Source organism: Ambystoma mexicanum, chromosome 6p (genome assembly GCF_040938575.1).
Source record: "Ambystoma mexicanum isolate Mex_15411 chromosome 6p, UKY_AmexF1_1, whole genome shotgun sequence".
In the NCBI taxonomy this organism is placed as follows: domain Eukaryota; kingdom Metazoa; phylum Chordata; class Amphibia; order Caudata; family Ambystomatidae; genus Ambystoma; species Ambystoma mexicanum.
In genome coordinates this window covers 1,334,392,714-1,334,398,054 of record NC_090935.1, presented here as the reverse complement: position 1 = coordinate 1,334,398,054, position 5,341 = coordinate 1,334,392,714, and the positions used below count along the sequence as shown (strand labels likewise).

At 59.4% G+C, this 5,341-nt stretch overlaps 1 pseudogene; it reads left to right on the top strand.

The window, feature by feature from the left end:
• Positions 1–1,562: 1,562 nt before the first annotated feature.
• LOC138512763 (5.8S ribosomal RNA) lies at positions 1,563–1,714 on the top strand (annotated as a pseudogene).
• Positions 1,715–5,341: the final 3,627 nt, after the last annotated feature.

Genomic DNA, 5,341 nt, shown 5'->3' with positions numbered 1-5,341 from the left:
CGGATAGGGGCATCTTTCTGTGTGGAGGTAGCATGGGCCATCATGGTATGGGTCTTGAGGAAGGGATTGGGCATCTTGGAGTCTGGATCGGAGGGGGCATTGTTGATCTGGAATGGAGGGACAGGGCATATGATGGGGGCAGCTCAGGGAATGGTGGAGCATGTGGGTCAGGGCTGGAGCACTCTGGTGGGAAGGAAGGGGGCATCTGGGTGTGAATGGAGGGATGGGGTATGTTTGTCTGGAGAGAAGGATGTTGGTTTATTGGAGTGGTGGGAGTATGTGTGTCGAAGGGATGGGGTAATCGGGTGTGGGTATAGAGAGAGAAAGAGCGAATGGCGCCATCCGAGTTGAGTCTGGAGGTAGAGGTGAAGCATATGGGTCTTGCTCTGAGGGGTGGAGCATCTTGGTGTAGGTATGGAGGGACGGATGTTAAGTGTATTTGTGTGGGTTCGGGTGGAGGGATGATGGCATGCATGTCAGGAGGGAGGTGGCATTTGAATCTGGAACGTGTGTTTGGAAGGAGAAATGGGGCATTTGAGTGTGAATGGTATCTGCTTGTGGGTGGGGGCATGAAGGATCATTAACAGCGGAACAGCGGGAGGGAGAGCCGTGGGCCCGACCTCGGTTGCATCCCAGACATACACACCACAGCCCGGGGCACCTCTCGCAGAGCGGTCCGGTGCGCGTGGTCAACCAGGCGCGAGGGAGCGGGCATTCCCTTCCACCGGAGAGGGGTCAGCGACCCAGCAGATGTCTGGGGATGCCTGGCAGGGTTGGGTTAACCTGCCAAAGATGTCCCCAACCACGCACCGGAAAGGGAGCCCTCAGCAGCCCCCTCTCCTCAATGAGCCCGCCTCTGCGCTGGCCGGGGGCACGCACTTCTCTCTCTGACCTGCCAGCGGGTGGGCATTGGTGGGCATACCCCGGTCAGCAGGGAAGCCCTGAGTGGGGGCAGCCGGGAGCCGAGGGAACCTGACTGCTCTCAGGTGGCGCCTCCCCAGGCAGACAGGGGCCCGGCACGCCAGGCATGAGCCTTGAGCCATGGTGCAGCTGGCTTAGTTGACGGTGGGTGCCAAGGTTCCAGCCGCCCACATCTGTTGGTGAACCATGGCCAGGCCCGCTGGCACAGTGGGTGACCTTCCCTCCTGCCCAGGTACCTGGAGCTGGGCCCTATGTGGCCGAGCTGGGGTTTGAAGACTCCAGCAGTCCCACCCAACCCCCTGTCTGTGCTGTCTCTGGCCCGCCTCGCTGTCCGTCTCCCAGCCCCCCCCCCAAAAGGGAAGCGTAAGGGGTCAGGGAAGGCTGAGTGGATCGGGCCGGGTGGGCAGGTGGCGGAATGGCCTACCTCCATCCCCCTGGGAAGTGCTGTGCTGCTACAGGTGGCGGTCAGGCTTCCCAGGCTGAGCACCTGGATTTCTTTTCTTTTTTTTTTTAAACCACAATGGTTTTGGCCGAGCTAGACAGGGCGCTGGGCTGTCCTGCCAGAGGCGGCGCTACCTCCCCCGACCTTTCCTGCACCGGCAGGGTCAGGCCGACGTCTGGAACAAAATAAATGTGCCTGTGACTCTTGGCGGTGGATCACTCGACTCGTTCATCGATGAAGAACGCAGCTAGCTGCAAGAATTAGTGTGATTTGCAGGACACATTGATCAACACGTTGAACGCACCATGTGGCCCTGGGTTTTTCGACGGGGCAACGTCTGTCTAAGGGCCTCATTACGACCCAGGCGGTAAGTTACCGCCTGGGCCGTGACTTTACCACCATGGCGTAAACTAAAAACTACGTTTACGCCATGGTGGTTGGCGGATTTACCGCCCCATTCCAACCTTGGCGGGGCGGTAAATCCCCATTTTCCCATTTTCCCTTCCCCATTCCCATTTTGCCCCATAGGGCATAATGGGAGTGGGGAAGGCGTTAATTACGCCACCGTAAATTACGGTGGCGTAATTAACTCCATGGTCCCTTAGCGCCATGGATTTTAACACCTGCTAAAAGCAGGTGTTAAAACCTCCATGGCGCTAAGGGACCTCGTACTCAGGCGGTAAGGGTCGGCGCTGTTTACGCCGCCGTAAAACCCTTACCGCCTCGCTTGTACATCAATCGCCCGGGGGTTCCCTCCCAGGGGCGTGGCTGGGGCTGTCGCAGGGACCCCATTCCATTCATCCCCCTAATGTCAGACCCCGATCAGCACCGTCGCTGGATCCTTGGATCTGGAGCACAAGCTCATTGCTGACGCGTCCTGTCCTCCCCAGTTTCCCCCCCTCATGCTGATATCGGGAGGGCCGGGTGGCCGACGCGCCCCGGATGTGGTGGTGGTGGCGGCAGCAGGCTTTAAAAAAGCCTGGCGCCCCTTAACCCTACCCCGGGGAACCTGGCCGTGCTGTGTGTTGCTGTCTTTGGTGTCCCACGGCTGCCGGCGCAGGATGACCATGAAGCGCGGACCTCGTGACCATGTGGGCTTCGGTCGCAGATTGGGACAGAGCACACTAGCCTGCGCCAGAGGCACAGGGCTGGGGCAACCCCCTGTACGGGCCCGAGGCCAGCTGCCCTGAGCTTTGTGCTCCCTGACCACGGCCTCAGATCAGACGTGGTGACCTGTTGAATTTAAGCATATTACTAAGCAGAGGAAAAGAAACTAACCAGGATTCCCTCAGTAACGGCCAGTGAAAAGGGAAGAGCCCAGCACTGAATCCCCATTCAGCTGCAGGCGTGGGAAATGTGGCGTACAAAAGGCTGACTCCCCGGCATCGCTCAGGGGGCTCAAGTCCTTCTGATCGAGTCTCACCACGCGGATGGTGTTAGGCCGATAGCGGCCTCTTGCACACCGGGATCAGGTCTTCTTGAAGTCAGGTTGCTTGGGAATTCAGCCCGAAGCGTGTGGTAAACTCTGTCTAAGTGTAAATACGGGCACGAGACAGGTGGCCAACAAGTACCGTAAGGGAAGGTTGAAAAGAAGTTTGAAGAGAGTTCAAGAGGGTGTGAAACGGTTGAGCAGTAAACTGGTGAATCCTGTGGGCGGACTGCACAGACCCCAACACGGCAGGCAGGTTGGTGTCACCTGGAACGGTGGAGACCCTTGCGGGTCTGCGGCACGGGCACATCCAGCCCCAGCAGGGCGCATTTCCTCTGTAGCGGTGCACCACGACCGGCTGAGAAGGCCCCAGGGGGCAGGTGGCTCTCTGCTCCAGCAGAGAGTGTTGAGCCCCCTGACAGTTTTGCTATGTCCACAGGGCTGAGGGAGATAGACCGCCACCACGCCCTTATCCGGCAACCATCCTAGCCCCTCTTGGGGGTCGCTAGAGTGGCGACGGGAGATGGGGCTCCCGATGTGACTCTGATGGACTGCCCTCAATACGCCCCGACTACATCGTGCTGCCGGGCGGGTTGGCCCACAAAAGGCGCCAGGGGTCTGAGGTGATGTCAGTTAACCACCCGACCTGTCTGGAAACACTGACCAAGGAGTATAATACGTGCCCGAGTCAGAGGGCCGAATGAAACCCTGTGATGTAATGATGTTGAGGGCCGGTGCTCGCCGATTGCAGTGGCATCCTGTCGCGGTGGGCCCTGCACCGACCCATCTCGCCCGCTCTGTCAGAGAGATGATGCATGAGAGGTGTGTGATAGGACCCGAAAGATGGTGAACTCGGCCTGGTGGAGGTCTGTAGCAGTCCTGATGTGTAAATTGGTCATCCGACCTGGTTATAGGGACAAAAGACTAATCGAACGATATAGTAGCTGGTTCTCTCCGAAGTTTCCCTCAGGATAGCTGGCCCAGGGAAACCCCAGTTTTATCTAGCAAAGAGAATGATTAGAGGTCTTGGGGCCAAAATTATCTCAACCTATTCTCAAACTTTAAATGGGTAGGAAGCCCGGCTCGCTGGCGTGGAGCCGGGTATTGTATGAAAGTGCTCAGTGGGCAACTTTTGGCAAGCAGAACTGGCGCTGTGGGATGTACCGCACCCCGGGTTAAGGCGCGGGGGTGGTACCTAAAGCCTGTGCCCCTGGATGGTGGGGTCGGGGTAGGCCCGGCTGGCCACTGAGCCAACTGGCCTGGTAGTAGGCCCAGATGGCCCAACTTGTGGCTGGTGGACCAGATGGGCCGAGTTGTGGCTGACTCCTGCATTTGTCTCCGGTCGGATTCAGTAGGCTTAATAGTTGGCGTGGAAGTATCTCCCCGGCCCGAGTACACGGTGGTGGTGCCTTAAGTCCAGGGCGGGGAAGAGAGGTAGCAGCTTAAGCACCCACCCCAGAGCACGGGGGTGGTACCTTAAGCCTGTGCCCCTGGACTGTGGGGGCAGGCATGGCCGCCGGGCCATCTGGCCCGGGGAGTAGACCCAGATGGCCCGAGTTGTGGTTTCCACGGCTGACTCCTGCATTTGTCTACGGTTGGCATGGAAGTGCCACCCTGCGGCCTCCAGGGCGGCCGTGATGCAATTACCGGCTTTAGTTCAATGGCATTCGTGGTTTGCACCCGGTCCCAGGGCAAGTATCAACCACGTGTGATCAGGTCCAAGACGAGCTGCGTGTGTCAAGGGGTGCCCTGAGCGGGTCCCTTTCCTCCGCGTGGGGGTAAATGCGCTCGCAGTGGCCGGCCCTGAGTTCCACAGTGTTTGTGGGTTAGTCCGGGAGGGAAAGGCTCTAATGTGGTGGGAGAAGCTCTCCCGGAGCGGGCCAGAGCTCCAGGGCGAAATCCCCCGAACCCAGTGGTAGTAGCAGGGAGCCCTGGTGGGGTTCCCATCGCTCCCCACAGGGAAAAGCTCTAAAGGGGCCCTGCTAAAGCTCCAGGGTGGCTGGCGAGGGGGGGGTCCTGGCCTTGGGCGCCTGTCTCACGTCTGTGTTGACTGTCCCCAAGCACGGTGGTGATCGTGGGGACTGTCCCTCTCCGGAGGGTAAAGCTCTAATGTGGCGCAAGAAGCTCTAAGGCAGCCCGGGCCAGAGCTGCAGGGTGGCCGGGGCTGCTGCCCCCACTGGCCTTGGGTGCCAGCCTTGTGCTTGTGGGTCGAGTCCCCAAGCCTTGCGGCAGTCGCCGGGAGCCCTGGATGGAGAAGCTCTAAAGGGGCCCTGCTAAAGCTCCAGGCTGGCTGGGGGTGCTGGTCCCCTGAAGAACCCAGCCTTGGGTACCTGTCTCACATGTGGGTCGACTGTCCTTCCCCGGAGGGATAAGCTCCAAGGTGGATCAAAAAGCTCTTACGTGGTGGGGGGGAGAAAAACTTTAAGGTCGCCTGCCCAGAGCTCGAGGATGACGATTGGTGCTGGCCTATGCCTTTGGGCACCTGCCGGTCCCCTGTTCTTTGTCAGGTGGGGGGGCCAAAGGCCCTTCCCGTCCAGTCCCATTGGAAT